The 23,209-nt window shown below is 30.1% G+C and overlaps 1 protein-coding gene across 1 annotated transcript in view; it reads left to right on the top strand.

Moving 5' to 3' along the window:
- LOC126838206 (octopamine receptor beta-2R-like) overlaps positions 1-23,209 on the top strand; it is a 139,988-nt gene that overhangs the window by 58,913 nt on the left and 57,866 nt on the right. The window contains exon 4 of the mRNA XM_050572406.1: positions 17,748-17,800. The gene's annotated coding sequence lies outside the window, so the exon portion shown is untranslated. The remainder of the gene's footprint in view (positions 1-17,747; positions 17,801-23,209) is intronic.

Raw genomic sequence — 23,209 nt, 5'->3', positions numbered from 1 at the left:
GTTATATTAAAATAAACAATAAATTTAACAACGAGTACTGAATACCAAGCTTATATTTTAGGTGATCTCCTCATAAAAAATAATTTTGCACACATACTAAGTGAAAGGTACTGGTATTTTTTAACATTTTAAAACATTTTTTTGCATTACTTAAACATGTTTTTCTTATCAAGTACAAACAACTTTTTACGTATGTGTTACAGTAAATAACTATTTTCCTGTATGAATTTTCATCAAAATTTGGCATCCGTTTGTATTTAATTTTCAAGTTTTTGAAGGATCCGGTGTTTTCAAAGAAAAGTTTTCGAATTAACTTCGTACTAAAATACTACCATCCACCCTAAAGTTTCATACAAATTTGAAACAATAATAAATCCACGTTGAATACACATACTTTATACTGCAACGCCTGCCTATTAATAAAGAAACAATTATGAGTGCAAAATGTAAATACTTCGAAGGCAAACAGTGTATATAGTAATAAATATATTTACTGGTGTTGGAGATAATTATGCCTATGAGGTATTTATTTTACACTAACGAACTAATAAATAAATGAAACAAAAACCTAAATTCAATAAAAAAATAATAAGGCATACTGACTATTAATCTAATGAACCGTAACATATTGAGTTAAAAAATATTTCAATTAAAAATAGTAATTCAATAAATATAAATCCATATTTTGATAATAAAAAATGAAAGTTTTTCGTGTAAATTATGTGTTACTCATTTATTTAATGATTAGTTATTTTTGAAATAAATTAAGTTATTTTCAATGACTTGTTAATATGGCATTAATACACTCAAATATTGCAATTGAAAAATTGGTAGTATTAATTTATCTTTTATATTAAGATAATTAAATAAAATAAAAATATATTTTTTTAAGATACGTAATAGGTTTTTATTTTCCGCTGTACTTGTAATATAGAACCCATTCTTTAGTTGTAAAACATCCCTTTCCTACGCGCTACCTTAAAAAGTAAACAATATTGTATAATGATTTAACTTAATTTCGTTTCATTTTTTTGTACTATAATAGGATTTTAAATTAATTTAGTATAATTTTAGCAGCTAATAAGTTATTACATGCGTTTGATATCAATAGCCATTGATATAAAAATATGATATTATATATATACAGGGTGTAAAATAAAGTTCTACCGAGCTTCAAATGAGACATTCAGAATGCTATGGGTACAATAAATAATTTTAATTTTTTTTTTTTTTTAAATGATTTAAAATAGAACTCGTATCTCATTTAAAAATTGTCTTACGAAAAAATTGTTTGAAATCAGGAGAAAAAAATCTTGTTGAAGTAATACTTAACATGATTTGTTTGTATCTGGCCACACTTGCGTCGACCGAGTGGCCACTGAGTGGCCGGCATGTGACCAAAATCAGCATATGGCATGTGACACATCATTTTGGGTTAAAATTTTTTCTCAATTCAGTGGTGTCCTTAGAATTATTTTATATTAAATGATGTGCCGCATGCCATATTATGTTGGTTTTAGTCACATACCGGCACTCGGTGGCCACCCTGTGGACTTATGTGTGGCCAGATACCAAAAAATCATGTTACATATAAATTCAACAAGATTTTTTCTCTTAATTTCAAATATTTTTTTCGTAAGACAATTTTTTAATGAGATACGAGTTCTATTTTTAAATTTAAAAAAAAATGAATATTATTTATTGTACCCATATAGCATCCTGATTGTCCCATCTGAAGCTCGGTAGAACTCGGAAAATAAATTCCGTTTTATTAAAAATAAACGCGCACTCAAACCCTGTTGTCTTTATTTGTTAAGAAAAGTGACTTTCACAGATGTACTTTTTTCGTATACTTTATTTAAATAAGTTTTTTTTGAAAATCCCAATATAAACGGTAAAGAAATAATTGAACAGTGGTAAATTAATTGTGACATCGTAGTTGTTATTTTCTTTTTTTTTCATTTTGAATAAAACAGTCGAGAATCAATATTCTCGTGACATATGCAATGCCCTTGCTATGTACAACCGTGGGCTAAAACATCACAAAATTCACTACATACATATCAAAATGTTTTGAACTTATCCTATTGAAAATGCATAGGTCATGTGAAAAACGTTAAAAATTGAATTAATTTCTGAGCTTACATAAGTGGACGACCTCAAAATGAATACAAGTTAAAAAGCGACCGTCCTCGATCATATTTAAATGTAGATCTAAAATTTGTTAGAAAAGGAAATGGTATTTAAAAGTTATCACTTGAATTACTTAATTTTAGTTATTTAACTAATGAAATTGTATGTATGTAATAAACCTAGTAATTAATGTTATCTAATTATTTTAAATATTTCGTTGCCATCAATAATTGCGTTTTTTTTTAATCTCCGCTATGAATTAAAAGCTCTTTGATGATATGCGTCTTTATTAAAACTAACAATAAAATAAATTCCAAACGACCTTGGTGGATGATGCTATTGCTTCTCGAAGATCAATGACGCAATAATGTTTTACATTTTTATATTCGGTCATTACTACGGATTAGTATCATTGACCGGCTCGACAATAAATCATGACTAGCATTATGACATATTGGTGTCCTGACGACTGCAGAATTAACACAGGAGGCTGAAATTTCATCGTCTGCAGACTTCTCGACGGGAGGGACGTTCATTGTTCTCATTGTCTCAATCGGAAGCGAACGTTTTGAAGTCTAGAAAAACGTATAAAGTTGAACGTCGTTATATGTATTTAGTAATTTGAGGTGGATTAATCTTGTTGTTAGCTTTGAATTATTCCAATCGGTCGGAAATTCGACAGATTGGATTAAACCTTTTGTTTTTGATACGCAATCGACAAGTCTAACTTTATACACAAGACGGTTTTCTATTCTGTAGATTTTCATAGAATAACCGAACAACGATCGTATTAACCGCAGATAATATTGTATGACATCGAAATAACTTACACTCAACCAAGACCTCGCTGTTAAGTCAGCGAATTCAAAAATTATAATATTTATCAGGACAAGACTTTGAAAATTCGGATTTAGTCATCAATAAAATGTAGACCGTCTATCGACTTCACTATTTGTAATCACATTTTTTGAAGTACAGAAAACTTTTAAATTTAAATCGTTGTAATATGCATCGGATTCATTGGTAAACTATCCAGTAAACGATAATGACGAACAAATTAATAATAATCGTGTGGATGGAATTTAGTGTATCGCAGCAACTCCGCCCAAAAAATTAAATTTTACTATTCAACGCGAAAAAAGAAAAACATTACTCATATTAATATAATAATATAATTTTTTATGTGAAACAATTTGTATTTATTACTTATTTTCAATTACTCGAGCTTGACCTTCCAATGTTTTAATATCGCCTAATAATTTATTTTTTGTATCACTTTTATTTTAATAACAAAATACCATTCGGTATTAGAGAGATTCAGTATTCTACAAAAAAAAAAAAAATATATATATATACAATAAAAGGAAAAATCGAAATTACACGGTTTCGGATATTTTACAAAAACAATTAAATGTAATTGGACTTTAGAGAGATACCTACTGACTGGCTTTTAAATTGCGAATCATTTCGATTTTAAATGTATAATATGGTCCGCGAGTTTCTTCCAAATATTTGTCCCATTTCAAAGCCTTATAAATTAATCGCACCAAAAAACGGTAAATGAAAGTTTTAATTACTCTCGACTGCAGGTTTAGAGTTTTGTTATTCATATTTCTTTTTAAAATAAGTTCTTGTATTTTTTTTTCAACTGAAGATTAGCATATTTATATTTTTGCTTAGGTCACCGAGCGCCGAAATTAGTTTTTACGACGCTTTGACGAGCAATACCGCACGTTAACGTAATGTAAACCGACCGGGCTCATCGTTCCAATGCCAATTTTCAGAGTAGATACTTAATTATCTACAATATATGAATTATATTCAATATATCCGTAATAGGGTTAAATTCCATTCAAATTGGAAAATACTATACGCGTTCGATATAAAAAATATTGAATCCTCCATTATTACATTTAATAAACTATGCTGCGATAGCGATTCAATAAATCCTCACGATAAGTCTATAAACGGATGTATGAATAACGTATGAAACTTAGCTGTGTGTGTAGTGTGTACCATAATATAATAATACGCAGCCATTTTTCTTGTATGATAATAATAATAATAATAATATAAAATACATATATTGCGTAAACATGCACACGCAAGGAGTAATACTCTTTTACCGATAGGAATACTCCACGATTTCATTTATTGAAGTTACTTTTCCTCTGTGGTTTTATAATAAAAGAAAAGATTTCAATAAAATACGTGTCTCCATTTTTAACGTGCCTAATTTGTAGTTTCTACTAAAAATAATACAAGAAACTGCTTTCACAAGATTTATTTATGAGTCCATGACCTACCGATATAAGCCAATTAATGGAATTGCACAAAGTAACGTTTCTCACCCATATAGAATAATACAAATAATTCTAAAGTATGAAACAATTGATAGATATTATAATTTATACATCATAAAACGATGAAAAATAAATTCAATATACATACATTCTATTATTATGTCTGTTAGTAATGACAAGTATAATTGCCATGTTTCTAAGAAACATCATCCTACTTAGCCGAACTATAATAACAATCAAACTTTGTTGAAAATTGTTTCTTCAAGACAGTAACAAGTAAATACTATACTGTAAAAACCAACTCTACCAAAAAACGTCTTATTATAAAAACGCATTGCAACTAATAAGCCTACATAATAATATCGCCGCCCCGGTAGAACAATGACACAACTGCAAAATTTGGGAAAATGGACTAAATGCTTCAATGTGTTTAGATATAGCAAACACATAAGGTAGAAAAACGACGTAACTATAGTTGTAGTAATTAATTGTGCATTCATAAAATTAACATTTTAATGAAAAATAATTTGGTTTTTTGGTTCTCCTGTAAAATTTTAATAATTATTGCAGTTGTGTCATTGTTCTACCGGGGTGGCGATATGTGCCTACGCCCTACAATAATAACGACAATTGTCGAATTTTCTTTTGTTGATTACTACTAACAATAATTTTAAAAATATTTGTTTAATCCTCGACAGACAACTGGGGGTCACCTATAATCGCGCCATGTCGTTGGGTATTGTACCAAACTTTAGGTTATCCATATTTTCCTTCCCGATTGCCTGTTCAGAGATTTGATACCTCGATAAGCCGAATGTGATAATAGTCTTGTTAAATTCTATGTGACCTAATTCCAATCGACATATCTTACTCGCTGAATACCCGTTCACGTTTAGCGGTTGGATTTGCATACCCTCGCCATATATGTACGTCCACTACAGGTTAAAACGCACTAGCATATTACGCGCTTCCACGTGCTTGCGTCCATTATATGCGAGCGGCTTGAACTTTATATTTTTGTGTCTGGGCTCTGTATGATTATCTAAAATTACACAAACCTTATAACCAACCAACTTTGTAATGCCGTCAAATGTTACTGAGTGCTGACATTGTGTGATGTGCACACACAGTCAACGGCAGCCACGACCCTTATAAAGCCTTTACACACCAGCCGGAGGTTTTCTAATTTTCCATGAATTTCATTGTCTTTTTCCTCCGTACTGCCGCGCCCTGATCGCGTTTCGTTGAATTCTTTGTACCAAAACACTCTCATGTAATAAACTAATAACCGAGTGAGTTATTTACTTCCGCTCAAGAATTCTAAAACAACTTTCCTAGTTATTTAATCGATCAAACAACATTTCGATAGAACATTTTGCTCGGCATTTAAATACTTACAAGTGCGTTATAGTCTGACTTATACGTTTCATGAACTGTGGAATCATTGACCCTAATTAATTTAACAGACCTCAGAAGCGACTGACAATATTAATTAAAACTATTAAAATAAATGTAACTATACGCTAATGATATGACAAATCTTGCTTACTGCTACACATTTCCTTTTTGTCGAACACATTTATGTAAACATTTCTGTGGTGCGTAGAGCGATAAGAATAATAATAATGTAAGACACTAATCGATGCTCGTTACGAATAGTATCAAGTTTCATATATTTTGATGCGATGGAGTACTTGCTTTACAAAATTAGAATGCTTCACTTACTGCCACTGAAATCTAGTCTAATAGTAAATAATATACAATTATTTCATTATTTCCGGCGAAAATAAATAGTGTCACATACTAATCTAGCATTAAGTTACATATCAAACATACTAATATTCTTATAAAAAATAAAATAAAATTGTCTTAACGTGACAACCGCAAACATACTGTTTTTATATTGTGGTCAAAACCCGAACGTACATAATATTTCCAGTACCTATTTACGAATTATTACTTTTAAAAATATTTAATATGAAATTAGTATGAAGCGTATCCAACTTTTTGTAATAAACGTTGAATTATACTAGTTTTTGAAGCAAACGAAACATATTAATTTCCCTAAGGCAACTGATTTGACCTAACCTTTTGGTTGCCTGATGCGAGTATACTAAATATTAAACATACGTTTGTCGTCAGCGTTACGTTTTAACTAACTTATAAGAAACTTTCGAACATTTACTTGTCGGAAAGAACTTGTAAAGACTAATGTTGTTTTTAGTATTCAAAATTTGGTCAACCGCTATAATGTGAGAAATGAAGGCCATAAACTGATAATAATCAGGTATATAATCGGTGTCTGTGCTTGATACAATAGGCGATTTACAGTATGGAAGGCTTTCGTCGTTAGGCATTGCGTCGTTAATAAGGTCTATTATTTTTTATACGCCGAATGTCTTTTGAACATTTTGGACGTTCTAGTTGTTTTTTTTTAAATTGTCGTCTCACGGTTGTTATTAGAAATATTAAAATAAGTAAAAGAATAGGGAATTTGGTAAATAAATGTCTTTGTAATTGTTTCCTACCATAACTTTGGCTATGTGTGTACACGACGCCGTGTCGTGTATATAATTTAAGAATTAAAATTACTTATTATAGTTGGGATAATAATTACAACCTATGTGTAATACACTCAGTCATTAAATGTTATAACTAGCGGTTTGTAGTTTCCCTACAATAAAACTCCCTCTGGTTGCGTCCGACAATCATTTAAGGCCGTTTGACGTTGCTGGGAATTACGTGCTGTACACTGCGGGAATTGTTTTGCTCGTTCCGTCCGAGTAATTCGTGTGTGTCAGTTCGACCACAAGTCCAGGAAATCGTGCATCGTGCGGAGTTCGCGTCAAAAGCCAAAAAGTTTCAGAATACAACACAATCGCTTTACAGGATGATTCACCATTCTCTGAACACAATAAACCATGCATCAGCCGACATATTCTTCAAAGATCCTATTCATTTTCAATATGTTACTAATATGTTAACATACTATGATTTCGATTATTCGAAAATAATACACATAAACTTGAAAAGTAGTTATTTCAACACATTGTCGAAAAGTCACTATTTTTACTTATAGTTTATTGTTTTATTAAGTTAACTAAATATTTTTAAAAAAAAATGTAATAAATGTTTCAATATTCTAATAAATATTTTAATAACTAAAGTTTCAAAACATAATTTATATTAGCCCAAAATGTCATTGTGTTTTCACTTGAAATAACATATAATAAAAAAATGTTTGACACATTTTGTTTCATTGGTTTCCGCGGACTTCAAAATATCATAATATATACTTTTTAGGTATAAGTTAAAACAATTGTCTTCAGTTTCTTTTTTAGTTTTTTCAACAAGCCAAATAACGCATTTTTTAGTATATTTTTCAGTTATTTTATTGAGCCTCAATAAACTTATGGAAAGAAATATAACTTATAATAATTTCTAAAAAGTAATACTGTTAAGTTGTTTCTTATCAAAAAAACTTAATCATAGGTAGTATGTTGAACTAAAAACTACTAACAAAACAACAAACTTCCAACTTAAGTTTTAACTTTCCAATTTACTACTAACAATAGAATCTGGCCTCGTTGTGAACTAGGGATTAACATTCAAGGAACGAACAAAGGAAAAAAAAGAGCATTTCTATGTATAAGTTAAAAGTTATTTATTTTAAGTTAGAATTGTTTTATTTTTAATTCTAATTTTAATCTAATTTAATTTTAGAAGATTTATTTAAAATACTATCGTAGGTAAAATTATTAACTTTGATAACAGTCATAATAACAAATGTTATTTTGTTAAAACTGCAAAAATGTAGTTATGATAATTACAATTTAAGAGTCAAATGATTCATTCCATAAAGTCCTCAGAACTATATAATAACCACAATAACTTTACTGACGCTGAGTGAAACGTTCCTCATTTGTCTTTTGGTAAAGGAATGTATCCTATCAATTACCACGTACTGCTTTTGCTAACCTTACTTAACCTAACGAGCGAGAACATAGGTGGAATCGCATATTACTATAACGTTATAACGTGCCGACCTGAAATTAGTATTCCGGCGAAAGGCGCTCAGTTTTCATAATCGTAAATTGAACCTTTCACCTCTAAAGTGTCCTCGCAGTCATTTGCAATATGTGCATCATAATAACTTTGATCAAAATTGTTCTATCATATGACTAAAGTAACTTTGCGGAAGAAGTTTATCTGCTTAAAACTTGTAGCACGGTCGTTACGCCAGTTGTATTGTAAATAGATGTAGGTACTAATGGTATGCTTTATCCATAACAGGATGATGAAAGCACATCAGTTTATTTTAGCAGTAAACTGATTTGACATTATCATAGCGCAAACAGCTACAACCTTCAATTATCACAATTTATGTGTGATTTACGGAGCCGTACTGATTTTTTTTTGGTATAATAGAGATATTCCAGACTTAGCGAACACTCCGTATATTAATATGTATATGATGTAAACCAGAGACCTGGTAGAAAATTTAATTTATAGTGGAAAGAGAGGTACGGTGATAAAAAAAAATACCTTCTCAGCTATCGCATCGAAGCTAAAACATATTTAGAAAAAAATCCATCAGAACAGTTTACTGAAAGTCTAAAAAATTATGTACACGTTAAACTATTGCTATATATTTAATATTATGGTCGTATATAATTTATTCCCACTAATCGCCGTTCGGGTCAACCGGGAGTCATTAAAGAGTATTAACCCTTTATATTTCAATAATCTATGGTCCACAGAGGATTAATGTAGAGTTTGCGGCTCGTTTGTTTCTGTATAACATTACAGTCAATGTGAATTGAATATGAACATAAAAAAGTCCAATCGATCGTAGAGATCATTGGTTTGACAGTAACTAGTAACTAATAAAGTAACATTTTTGTAACAACTAAGTTGTTAATTTTTTTGTCACAATTTTAATGCCTTTTATAACACCCATTTAAATAAACATACCGAAATTAACTCTAGAATGCTAATGGCTGCTAAAAATTGTTACACGATGGCCGGGTATTTCACAAAATTCTCATTTTCTCGGGTTTTCTACTATAAAACAAAAACCGTAGTTAGTTTTTACTCCAGCATTATAAATTTACACTAGCATTTTTACTCGTCAATTGTTGTACAAGTAACCATAAACCATAAATGGTAAAGTACCAATAATGTTATATTTGCTTTCACGAAACTGGCGACTGGCTAGATGGTAGGAGGGAAGGACTAGTCGGTGATAAGAAGCGAAATGCATTTAAAGCCAACCTGCCAGTTTTGAAGTGAAATGAACTACATATACCTACCTAAACAGCTTACAAGTTAGTTTCGTGAATTTCTGTTCGACCAGATCAGACAAGTTTCTATGAAGAAAACTTTAAATTACATTTTTTAAATAATTCTCACATAAAGAAGAGGAAACGGGGAACCACAGTGTAGATTTATTTTTTTAGTAGTTTTTCATTCGGCCCGTAGCGGATATCGCTGTATAATAATTATTATTCCAATTAAAAAAATAATAATAAGCTTGTACCGACAATAAAAGAGCCTAATTTACTATAATGGACTTATTATTGTAATCGGCATATACTTTGGTATAATAGTGTTGTACTGTTTTTTCCCAATGGAGCCCGGCACGGCCGTTCCTTTTGTTTTGCGGTCGAAGCGAGTCGACGATCCGCATTATTTATGAAAAAGCTAATTGTTCTGATATTTCAAACAGAGATCGACAGCTATTGTCAAACACGATATGAATTCGATCGATATCTCTATTAATAAATAAAAATGATGTTTCCATATTTGGAATAACATGACATGTCTCTGTAAAACATTGTGTGATAGCTGACGGGAAAAGGATCATGAAAATAAACTTAAATTAACATTGTAGCTGGACGATCAATCGACGGGCAATGAATTAAAAACTATTAATCTTGCCGTATAAAAAAAACCATACATGTATGCATACATCTGAATAATATTATTATTTATTATATATATTACGCTCTATGTTTTTTTATCCTTTTACGCTGTTAAAAACACGTTGTATTTCCCAATCGTTAGCAATTAATAAAAACGTAGACAGTGTATGGCACGAGTGGAAGCATTCAGCTATGTAATAATATATAATAGACACAAATACACACACACATATCAACGGGTGTACTATAATATATTATACCGGTCGCATATTTTTCCCGGTGTCCAATTAGCGTTAATTAATTATAATTAGACAATATCAATTCGAGCGAGAACATCGTTTGAAATAGAATAAAAAAAAAATACATATTGTTAAAGCTAACGTTGTATACAGCTCATACACATACATATCTTTTAATATTATATCGGTGATCCATTTACCGTAAGACACTCAATTTCTCAGAAAATAATTACAACTTTGTAGGTTTTTTTTTTAAATTAATTTGTTTTTATGTTATTGAACAATACTACAAAAATACTAAATATTAACCGTATTCAGTAAAAAAATAATTATTTTCTAAAGCGTAACGTACAAATTTAACTAACTTCTTAGAATAAGAATAATTTGCTGAAAATGTTGACTGCTCGATAACCAGTCAAGTTTTGAATAATTACTATTAAAGTTATGAGACTTCGAAATTTAGGTTAGGTGATGGAATGCAGTTGATTAATTCTCGCAGATAAAAATATTACTAAACTCCACCCTTCCTCCTGTCCTCAACTTAAAAATAATTATACAAAACTTGTTATCGACCAGTCAACATTTTCAGCAAATTATTCGTTTCCAACAAGATTTCAAAAGTTGATAATGCTACTGAAATACGTAGACAATTGGCAATTTCATAATATTGTACAATAACATAAAAAGAAATATTTTTAAATAGAAAAACTAACAAGTTGTAGTTATTTTCTGGGGAAACGAATGTTTTACATTAAAAATATCACCCTGTAATAGTTGTGCACGTTTGAGAAAAACCAACTCTGAAATACCTTGTAAAACTAACTCTGTCTACCTAGTTTAATGTCATACCACGAGTACTTATGATAATGTATAGGCCCTAATGTAATCGAATCGAAATTGTCGTTTGATCGATTAATCAACATTGTGATGCATTTTAATACTATTTTTTTTCCCTGTTGGATAACAAAAACCGACGCAATGTTGTGTTCAATTACCAGGTGAAATGAAAAGGGAAAATTAACTTTTGGGGGCGGTTTCGTCGATGAAGTTTTGATAAATTATTGTCCGCAGCCGCACTCACCGCCGCGACCGATGATGCTTTTCGATGGGTTCGCGTTTTCTGTGCGTCAGCAATTTCTTGCTATCAAAACGGAGAAAATGTACGATAATATTTTGTGGTCAATAATGGTCTGTGTGTGTGTGTGTGTGTGTGGTGTAAGCCGCCCGTGTATATATATTAATATATTTTACGGCTCTTTCTACTCGATTTCTTGTCCCAAATGATAGATTACCGCCGCGCATCGTCCCTTATAACTTTGCACACGTTATACGAGGACCCTATACGGCCGTTTGACGTCTACCTGAGCCCGTCCGCTTATAAACCATAATAATATTATACTAAGCGCATAATAATTGCTCAACAGGGTGACTTTTTGGAACACCGACTCCGCGAAATTATCATAATAATATTATGAAATTCCTACCCACAGAAACCCTCTCTCTCCCTTGCATTTTAATAACTCGGCCCGTATAAACATAAATATATAACATCGATAGAATACTATCGATACCAATAGGTTAACACGCTGATAACACATAATAAACAACACAAAGTAATATGTATCTACCTACCGTAAGTGGTTTCAATTTTGCATATTTTTCTGTGTAAAATCCAATTAAAGTATGACATTTTGGCAAATGTTTAGTAAATAGAACAAAAACTTCGTCAACAATCGCTAATATTTTGGTTTCCGTGATCAAAGAAGTTTAATTTGCATGCTTTTCCCAAAGGTAACTTCACAAATAACAATATGATATTTTATGAGATCCTAGAGAAAATATTATGTATGTACGCAAAGAATAAAACACATATTAGTTCTCAAATATTAATAGAAATTAAGAATTGTATGATATTTTATAATGTAAAAAATTCGATTACAGTAATATATTTATTTAATTGAAAATTGAAATAATAATCATTTTTTCACTTTTTTTTTTGCAAACTTTAATTGTTTTTTTAAATTACTATAATTAAAAATACACATTTCTAACACAAACAATAATTGAATAACTACAAAGAAATATTTTTAATAACAGCTAAATTCAATGATGAAAAGTTAATACTTAAATCGTATTACAAAATATAAACTATACATTGTTGGAGATATACAGAAGACTGTATTTATAAATAAAATAATATAATAAAGACATTACGGTTGTTATCTTTTTCCAGTACTTTAATAGTGTCATTATTTTCTTTAAACAATATATCTTGCAACCAAGTTTTTGAAATTGTGTGAAGTGAGTTATGGGCGGAGATTAAGCGTAAGACCCATCAGATTTAAAACCCGCGACCCGGAATTTCGGTCCAACGTTTATGGTGTAATTTCGGTAAAAACATAGCTTTTTATCTTTATCTTTATTATTATTATCATTCCATTTTTCTGGTACAACTGCTAGTTCTCTTTAGCCATTTGTAGACCGTAATAATTTTTCGCTGTAACTGTTTACACACATACACACATACATACCTAATATTTTAGGAGCTGAGTAGGAATTGATATGTGATTTTTTTCTTTTAAATAATTTGCTTATTGAAAACTGTTAAGCTTTATAGTGATTACAACTTAAGAAATTGTACCGAGAATAAAAGGAATGCGTTCAAAGCTCGTGTAGGCATTATTTATCATTCGACGGTGTAGGAATTCTGATAAAAGCATTCTCTTTGGAACCGTGTTTTTAATCATTTAGTGTGTTTCTGTTGACGACTTGTATAGACATTTACTTGTATAAAAGCTGTATTTGACGTTTTTATGTCAGGGGAAATTTGAAAAGAACCGAATCGCAACATTTAATTACATTGCTTAATGAAAAAATAACTGCGAAGAAATTTATTAAAAACAAAATAGGTACATTTGTAATGGAAAAAATGCTGATTATGTGGTCAAAAATAGGATGTCAACATATATATTGTAAAAATAACTCAAAAGGGCCTAAAATCTAACAGCTGCCGGTCGTTACGATCTTCGTTATAGCTTAAATTTTGGCCGTTAAGGTTTAGCTAATATTAGCTACAGTCACAAATTGTAATGTACGTGCCGTTATACAACTTTGAGTATTAGATTTTTCTCATCAAGTACGCGTAGTGCTTATTTTTAAAATTACCCGTAACTAACCATCGCGAATATAGGCGTGCACGCTACAAGCTTACATAAAAACGCGGTCAGACTTATACAATTTTATTTCAACGCCAAGGAAAATGATTATTACTCGAAATTAACAACGTATTAATGTGCATGTAAGTATAAATATAAACACTGTTTGGGCGTAGCTCCACGTCATAAAGACATTTTGTCAGGCAAATTGGCGGATTACACGGTGGCCAGGACAGTAAGCATATAGAATTCAAATAATATTCATTCTGTGGTTACACTTTTATAATAAATCCTAATAAGAACCGCGCCCGAGTAGAAATTTCAAGTATGAAAAAATAGGATAACAGCAGCTAGTTTTTCAGTGGACATTATGATTCCAAATCAAAAGGAACTATTAATACACTAGAAGGTGGATGACGGAATCATTTTTCGTAAAATAATATATTAATATGCTCGACATCAAAATTAAAATATCGGCCCGTTAAAAAAAATAAACAACAAAGAAAATATTTGCGTTACAGAATAAAGGAGAATATTATTATAGAAGAAAACAAGATAAAGTGAATAATATAGGTATTTCAATTGTCGTCGTTTTTATCCAACGGGAGATTTGGCCGAGTTTCAATCCCGGTTTTTTTAATATAAGATCCTAGACAGATATATATATATTTATATACATTTTTTTTTCTTTTTACTCGTTGCGTACGTCTTGGATTATAGATAAACGTTTTCCCATCCAAAGACCCCATAGCGTCTACACGGGGTAGAATATAGATTGTATGCGCCGTTTTTTTGTATAGAAAAACACTACTTCTATAGTTTTTTGAGTTTTATAATAAAAAAAATACTGTTTTGGGTTCGACTGAAAGTCTAGTAAGTATTGATTTTTAAAACTGATTGTTTTTCAGTGACTAAAGACACTTCTTAGATAGACTCCTGTTGACTGCTTTGTGTGCTTACTAAAGTGTACAGCGTACAGCCTATACAGTTAAATATATTATACCATTTATAGTCTGATAAATTATTATAGTCTGTACCTTGTTGAAACCTAAAATATTTATTCTAGCCGAATTCGTGAAAGCCGTTTAAACAAATTAACACGTCCTTAAACTAGTTTTTTCAACTGATAATAAAAATCTACTTTATTTGGCATTTCATTACGAGTTATAACTATCTTGATCAAACGATAAGTCTAAACCGAAGAAAAAATTAACATCTTGTACGCCTAAAGACATTTTTCGGTGTTTATGTATATTGTTTGTTTTGGTCGCAGTTTTACATTTATTGTTAGTCTGATTGTAATAGTAGGATATGAGGAATAATAGTCTGAACTCAACAATTTTTGTTATTAAAAGTAACCCCTAACACATATTTCCTCATAAACATATTAACACATAACGATTTTCTGAGCAATTCTATATGCGCGACATTTAGTTTCAGAAACAAATTAAATGTGTGAATGCTAAGTAAATGTTATAAACATTTGCAAGTTGTTCATTAATTTTATTATACAATTATTGTTGCCGTTCTAAATTGCTTAACAGTGCTAACACAATAGTATTATTCATATCTAGGAGTTTTTTCGCCCAATTATTATGGTCACTTTTCATAATGTCTAATGATTATTAATTTTGTTTTAAACCAATTTAATCTCGATTGTTGTTTGGTTTTTGGTTTACATTTTAAAAAAGTATTTACACACCAAAGTCGGCTGCTCGCTGGATGAAAAAAAATATGTCCTTCGGTGTAGTCGACGGGCCTGTAACACATGCACACACATGCGTACTTAATTGAACTTAATTCATGTTTTTTTTTTTTAAACCTATTTTTTTTTATATTGTTATATTTTTATTGTTTGAATATATACGGCTGGACGTTATTATTAGCGCGTGCGAGCGACGGCGATTAAAGAGGAAACCGACGGTCATTGCCTTGAACCCACCACCAAAACGCACATAATATTATGCTGTATACGTGCACGACTGCTATGTTTGATAGGCGCATTTGCCTATGCACGCACGGTATGCACGCTTAACGTCTTAACGTCTTTGACAAGTAAAAAACGTTATGGGGGCACACCGGCGGCTTATATTGTGTATAGCTGAACTCCGAAGGGCGTCCGCCGCGTTATGGATTTAATTCCGGCAACATTCAACGACAAGAAATACAAAAAGCAATATTGCGATTATTCCTTTAAAAGGTACCCTCCCTCCCACCCACCGTCTACCGACTGTGTATCATTTTTTTCGGCTCGACCTGTCATTATACGCTTTGGGTTTAAAATGAAAAATGCCGGAAATCAAACGACATAAAAAAAAAAAATAATAGCAAATGTATACATTGTTATACGGTTTTAATCGAGCCGGCTGGATCGAGCTTTCGGTGCTGATGAACTTTTATGGATGATTTCAAAATGCTGTCCAACTGTTGTGCCTGTCATGTTTCGGAAATAGAATGTAACTAATAGTTGTAGCGCAAACATCTGAATTTTTTTTCCCTCGATCGTTCCGATACATTTTGCACTCAACGACACTGTTCATATCGACGAGTCAAAAGACGTTTTTTACTACAAAGTCGTTAAACGTACTCGCCGGTACTACACTGGTTTATAATGTAAAATATTATCGCGTTATTATTACTGTTTAGGACGGGCCAACAGAGTGTACTGGCAATGTAGGAAAGGACGACCAGCCGGTCCTTTCAAAAGACGCTTTATTGGCATGCCCGAGAGCTCTAAGTTCTGTTGTTCAAACCTCTATTGCTGGCAATAATATAGATAAACGTTTCATCGCCCCGTTGTCTAGAAACTTCGGTCGCGTTTGCTGTGTATTAGATGACTAATGAAAAAAAAAATGGAGAGTCAATTAGAACCTACTTAAACGCTTTAGATTATAATCTACCAGACTTGGATGTCGATACAATTAAATACAAAATTACTGATAATTTATTCATTTATTCTACTAAGACTGCAGTCAAGAATCAATTTCAAAAGTCCGTCATTTCTTTCCACATCAACTTCTTCTTCATACCTACCTGATTCTAAGTCTAATTACGCAAGCATAAATAAAATAACAGTCCCTTATTAAGAATGTAAATTCGCGGAATCAACTAAACAATATACAAATTACGATTTATGTTTTGCTAACATGTTTAATTAAGATTATAATGTGTAGTAAATAATAATAAATGTGAGTTGTTTATGTAAATGTAATATTGGTCTGCAAAGTGTACATGTATATTGCGTACAGCTCGTAGCATTTCTCCATAGGCATTAACTATGCTAAACAACATATTTATGTTTTTTTTAAAAATCAAACATCTTTGGATAATTATGAGTATATTTGTAAATAATTACTTATTAGAAATATCTAAATTGTTTTATTTAATTATACGTTTAAAATAATAAGTTTGTGGTGCATATTTTCAAATGTATTATAATAATTTTTTGTATGAGTATTGAACAATAACAAATTATATAAATATATAATAATAATAGGATAAATTAAGTTAACTTAATTAAAGATTTTTTGTATTTCAAATGAAAGTTTTTAATATAAATATATTATATAGTCAAATACCTACAATTTTAAAATTTAATAAATTTACAAAAAAAAAATTTCAGTAGATATTTAATAAAATTATCATTTAAAAAAATGTTTTTTTCAAGAACTTAAGTTTTAGATAAAAATAATGGAAAAAATTAGATAATGCATTTTTTTCTTCGAAATGGTTACTTACGAATTCATTATAAAGACAGTTTTATAATAGCTTAAAAAAATAGTTTTGGTCACTCATAGATTTATCATAATAGTAAACAGTAAGGTAAACATTAAAACCTAGTAGTATTATTCTTAGAGTGACCCAAAATGGAGTTTGAGCTAAAAAACAAAATTGCATTCCTAAATTGTTACTTAAATTGTTTGTATACTACAATCGAAACGTACAACGATATTATTATTAAAGAAAACTAATTTAATTTGATTTTTGTTTCAGATAAGGAAACGTAACTGCTGACTTTAAACTCCTTTGTTATGCGAACAACTCAAGTAATTATTATTGTTATTACATATTACGTTTAATAAAAAATATTCTTATTAAACGTCTAAGATGTCAGCGGTGAGAAAAAAACGAGACAAGGAAGAGAGTTACAACTGTGTTTACCAAAAAAGGCGAATAAGTTTGAAATTTAGCGAGATAGGTAGGTACTTTGTTTAAATGCAGGTACGGGGGAACTCTCGTTAACCATATTATTATTATTATTTTCGCTAAATAAGCAAAAACAAAGGTATATTCAATAATGTTATAATGAATAAAATATTTAAGATTATCTTTGTTGATAATATTACAATAATACAATTGTATTAGAGTAAGAGCGATATAAGTCTATTAATTTATAAGAAATACGTTTAGACTATCATAAAATTAACTGAAATTGTTTGAGAATTAAAAATTAGAAACTTAAAACTTATTGTTCATCATCGACATCTCAAAATGTTATGTTGAACTAGAAAAACAACCAAAAATTGTCAGTGGTGGATTTGAGGGGGGCGTTGGGGCGATCGCCCACCCCCCCTTGGCCCGAGTTTTGGCCCAAGAAAAAAGTGGTTGTAATAAATTTCGACCATGTCAATTAATTTACCTGTTAATTTGTATAAGCTTCATGGTATTATTTTCAATTTAAATCATTTTGTCTATGAGTAAAAGCCATTTTAATATAATAGTAAATTTTTTGTTCCGTCGCTAAAAACAGATTTGAATTCGTTATGAAGTTTACTTGAAATCGGTCAGCGTACTTTTTATAAAATTTTAAAATTTTAAATTTTAAAATCAAATTTGGAATGGTTAAAATTAAAAATTGAAAAAAGTACCCTGACCGATCCTAAGTAAATTTCGTGGCGAATTCAAATCTGTGTTGAAATTACTTATCGGATTTCTGGTTCGGCCCGTGCGATGGAAAAAAATGATGTGTTTTGACTGAAAAAAAAAACGGCCAATATCGAATCCCCTTAAATGAAGATGATATTATTGAAAGATTTGCTATAGAAAAAAAAAGACATTGATTTTATATTATAAATATCTGAGTATTGTACTTTACTTAATTATAGGTATGTATTTGAATTTAAACAAACTTGTTGTAGCTATTTTCTATGAAAGTTTATTGGGTCAAAATTAAACTGAATTAATAATGATTAACTAAAAAATAACTAATCAAAATAATGAATACATTGTAACATATTTTGTAGACAATTAAAAAAAGTAAAAACAAAAAAGGTAATTTTATTATACCTACAAAAAACGAAAATTCGCCCCCCCCCCTCGGACAACCCCTGGATCCGCCACTGAAAATTGTTCAGTCTATTGTATGCGCTGATGATGGGAATATTGCTTCTGAAATACGTAAATATGCTACAGAGAACTATTTTTGTGTGTAAGGGTTTATTTAAATATTTAATTATTTTATATTATTGTTACAAAATGATACAATTTAGGTACAAATAATGTGCAATGAAAGTTATAACAGAACTTAAATTTTTTAAACGTTATTTTCCACTACGTTCGTTACCAGTGAAAAAGTGTAATCTTTATATACGTTGAATTTTCACATAAATAGTGTTATTTAAAAGTTTGCAGAGATAGCCGGAGTAAGACGTGAGTCTAATATAACATTCATTTTTACTTTAGATCTATAATAGACTAAAAATTAGTCTGTTTGGTGTAGTGTACATTCATATTGTAATGATTGTGTTATTATTATTATTATATTTTTCAGATGGAATGGAATTATGCTAACCACATAAAGCCTTTTGAATTTTAATGCATTTTTTTACAAACTTTATTTTTCTAAAGATTTTTGGTAGAAATGGGAATTACATTTTTAAAAAGTCAGCACAATGAAGCTGAAACATAATAGAGACGGAGCGTGGTAGTGTCGGATAGGTAACAGGTTTTTAAGAATTATTTTCAATGAAATCAATAAAATCATTTAAATTAAACGCTCCAATACAGATCTTTAGGTGATAAAATATACGTATAGGTATATATTTTATACACCTATATAAAGGTTATTTGTTAGGTATACTTTCAGGCTAATTTTCAGACCTTGAGACTAAAACTACGCTTGTTATTTATTGGCCCACTTCTAGACATAAAGAAATCATTTCAGTGGCTTAAAACATTTTGTGGGTATATCGAGACATAAAAAAAAAAGAACGCATATTTTTGAAAGAACAATATCTTATCCTAGCTCCACATCGAAGCTAAAAAATCGGCCTCTAGTAACTAATTGTGATGAATTCTAAAATTTATGTTATTTAAAAAAAACAAAATTTTAAAAAAATTATCAAAATCCGTGTATTCTACGTGGCGGAATCGTTGTTTTTTGTGGGACATGTTTTTGTAAAATAATAACATTGTGGTTTTGGATGCTACACACAGCAAGTCAGATAAACAAATACCTAGTTGATTTTTGGGAGTAAAACATAATATAAAAGTTGATATTGACATAATAGAACAGTGATGATGTTTATGATAAACAATTTCTACCTTTCGGATTGTTATAATTGTGTGTAATAATTGTATTAATGTAATAATTGAGGTGTTCGAAATATAAAATGTAATAAAATAAATTATTTTGTATAACATAATTAATGCACTATACAAATTACCTCAGTTGTATTTAGGGCATTTTTCTGTTGTTATTGGTATGACTTCCCTTGCAAACAAAACAAATTTTACAAATCTAACGCAATATTATTGGTTTAAGTGATTGTTGCTCACCATTCATTACATTTATCTAATGACATATTTTATTTAATCAGTTAAATGAAAACTGTATGTATATCCACGATACATTTTCACTAAAACAATTTATAGAAGTTTTAAATCATAAACGGAAATAACAATAGGGTTGTTGCATTGTGAAGTCGATCTAGTATTTGCTATTGTATTTTGTTAAAGTTTGTAACAATATTAGTTTGGGGATTTAACTCATGTGCCCGCCAATTCAAACATTCTAGTTTAATGTTCTATAGCTGTATATCCATTAGAAATTAACATAAACAATACATTTAATCGCTTAATGGTTGTCGATAATCAAAATTATAACGAATGTAATAATTTATATGATTACTATTGTCGAATTGTCGTTAATTCGATATCCTTACTGCTAAAATTGTTATAATAGTGTAATTTGATAAAAACTATTAACGCGGTTAATTCATAAATTTACAAAAAAAAAATGTTTAATGTACACTGAAAAAACGAACGAATTGATTAATAGCTAAATGGGTTAACAATATACTTTTTAATATTCAGTCGACAAGATTTATATTATAAATAGATAATATTTCTTGTTTCTTAAATAATTGTCAACATTATAAAATATTTTTTGCCATATAGAGAACCTTAATTAAATGCAAACTATTACTCTTGTAGTTACAATAAGTGATATTGTAAACCTGATTTTATATTATGTAGGATATTATTTTTAAATTGATAATTATTGCCATATTTCTGGTAACAAAGTACAAATAAATCATTTAATAATTAATAGTGGATTTATTAATATACCATAACGTATTTTTTATTTTATTATATCATACAGTCATACAAATATGTATATATATTTTTTTTTATCTAAAGGCTTCGCCTTGTCGGTTCTACCATTCTGTTTTTTCCCTGCTAATATTGCCACTGTCTCATAAATTGGTAGGGACTATTTATTATTTATGTTTCCCTGATTTGTATCTCTCAGTCGGCCTCTTCCGATTTCTCCTCCTGTCGAATCTTGGGTGTGAGTTTAATATTAGTACTGCTGATATTATTAAAGAGGGCATAGTTGCTCGTATGGGAATAATAATGCAGTGGTTTCCCTTTGTCTTCTGCGTAACGTTTTTTATAAGGTAGAATTGTCGAGTCTAACTCAACCCCCAGCCAGGAAGACCAGATCTCCCTCGACCGGTGTCTACTGCAGCACACTTTGAATTATGTTGGGCGATGGGAACGTCACTTTCCGTACGTAGCTCGGGGCCTCGGGTTCGTTATATCCATAACACCAATTGTAAGTATCCACCTGTTGTTAAAGGCCTGTTAAGCTTGATGATGTTTATTGTTTAATGGATAATCGTTTTATCAAGGTAATAAGATATATTGTTGAATATACAATAGTGGATAATACTAACGATTACATCTTGCTAATAGTACACTACATTTTTTGTAGAGTAATATTTAAATTGTTCTTTATGTATCAATATTTACATCATATCAATAATAATTTATAAATATTAATAAAATATGTAATATTGTACAATTACAATTAATCATTTTAAAAATTTCTAATTTCGTGTTTGGGTACTATGTGACTAGTTTGCTAAAAATCTATTATTTTATAACAAATTGCAAAAAATGTCCATTTAAATTGTTTATTAGTTTGTTTTCGGGGAAAAAAGCACTATACATAATTTATAATGTTATTTGATCTATTTATGTGTACAATCCGATAGCACAATGATTTAAATAAATATTATTTACGACCCGTTGCGTCGCTCTTCCCCGTACAAAATTTATTCATCGGTTTGGTTAAAACTCGTTCGCTTTGACTTTACACAGTTAAAATAATATAAATATAAGTATGAAATATCTCTTTGGTCGCATTAGCATTTGGGGTTTATTCAATTTTTAATCCCCCGGGTTAGATTTAATTAAACTGGAGGAATCGAAGTGAATTCGCAATCGATTAATTATTAATTCACATTAACGGCTGCCGAACTTAAACATATTAATAGTTTATGTTTTATATTATTATTAAGTAATGTTTTTTCTATTGTGAAATTTATATTGTTTAGACTTGCAGTTAAAATACTTTGAATGGTTTGCGCAACAAAAAAAGTCATTGATTATGACAAATGGACACGGTGAACGAATTGTGTACCAAGCAGTGGAGCTGTGGTGGTCCAACGATTTCTTGATGTTTGGGAGACCCTAATTCGTTTAAGCTTCACCCAGGGAATGTAGCATGCGTTTGTCATTAGTTTTTTTTTTCTAGTGTGTTTACGTGCCTGTTTTTAGAAGTCGTATTTACTACTACAGACCTTTTTGCCACCCACGCAACGAATTTTATCCCAACTACTATAATTCTGCCAATATTTCTAAAGTAAAACATAAACAGGCAGATTAAACTAGGTATTAACAAGGTAGACAAAGTGATTTTAGTACAAACGGTTACAATGTTTAGATTTATTGAGCGAGTGATACGATTTAAAAACATTACGAACTTACGTTTTTCTCTTACACACTTACAAATATTATTATAAAATCAGAAATGTAGGTTATTGGACCAATCATTATTAGAAAGCAGAACGTTTTAAAGTTGACAAAATAATAACTAATGAGTAATGGAATCTAAAAGAATAACGTCTGGCTTATTTTAGTTGGTACAATTTACTGTACCTCGTACT

Source organism: Adelges cooleyi, unplaced genomic scaffold (assembly GCF_023614345.1).
Source record: "Adelges cooleyi isolate 19-005CV unplaced genomic scaffold, UGA_ACOO_1.1 ACOO_flye_CR_arks_rails_tigmint_CR_PRNA_30, whole genome shotgun sequence".
Classification (NCBI taxonomy): Eukaryota; Metazoa; Arthropoda; class Insecta; order Hemiptera; family Adelgidae; genus Adelges; species Adelges cooleyi.
The sequence above is the reverse complement of the archived record's forward strand: the minus strand, read 5'-3'. Positions and strand labels throughout refer to the sequence as shown.